Here is a 250-nt window from a genome sequence, read left to right as displayed (position 1 = left end):
GGGGCTCCCCTTCACCCCGGGGACCCCCAGGAGTCTCGGAGGGGACGGGGCAGCGGGAGGAGGGGGTGAGGTACTTATGGAAAAGGCGCCGCAGTTATTCCTGAGTGAGGAAAAGCGGCTCCTGCATGGATCCTGCACCAGCAAACACCCCGTACTGGAGGATACTGGGCTGCTGGAGTTATTATTAATTATTATTGGGAAGATATTGGCAGTGCGGCAAAACGGGAAGCCCGGGACGTTGGGAGAGCGT

The 250-nt window shown here is 58.8% G+C and overlaps 1 protein-coding gene across 1 annotated transcript in view; it reads right to left on the bottom strand.

Moving 5' to 3' along the window:
- OLFM2 (olfactomedin 2) overlaps positions 1 to 250 on the bottom strand; it is a 16,447-nt gene that overhangs the window by 10,147 nt on the left and 6,050 nt on the right. The window lies entirely within an intron of this gene.

The sequence above is a fragment of the Charadrius vociferus genome, unplaced genomic scaffold (assembly GCF_000708025.1).
Source record: "Charadrius vociferus isolate BGI_N301 unplaced genomic scaffold, ASM70802v2 scaffold1152, whole genome shotgun sequence".
Taxonomy (NCBI): domain Eukaryota; kingdom Metazoa; phylum Chordata; class Aves; order Charadriiformes; family Charadriidae; genus Charadrius; species Charadrius vociferus.
This window is presented reverse-complemented; position numbering and strand designations above follow the sequence as displayed.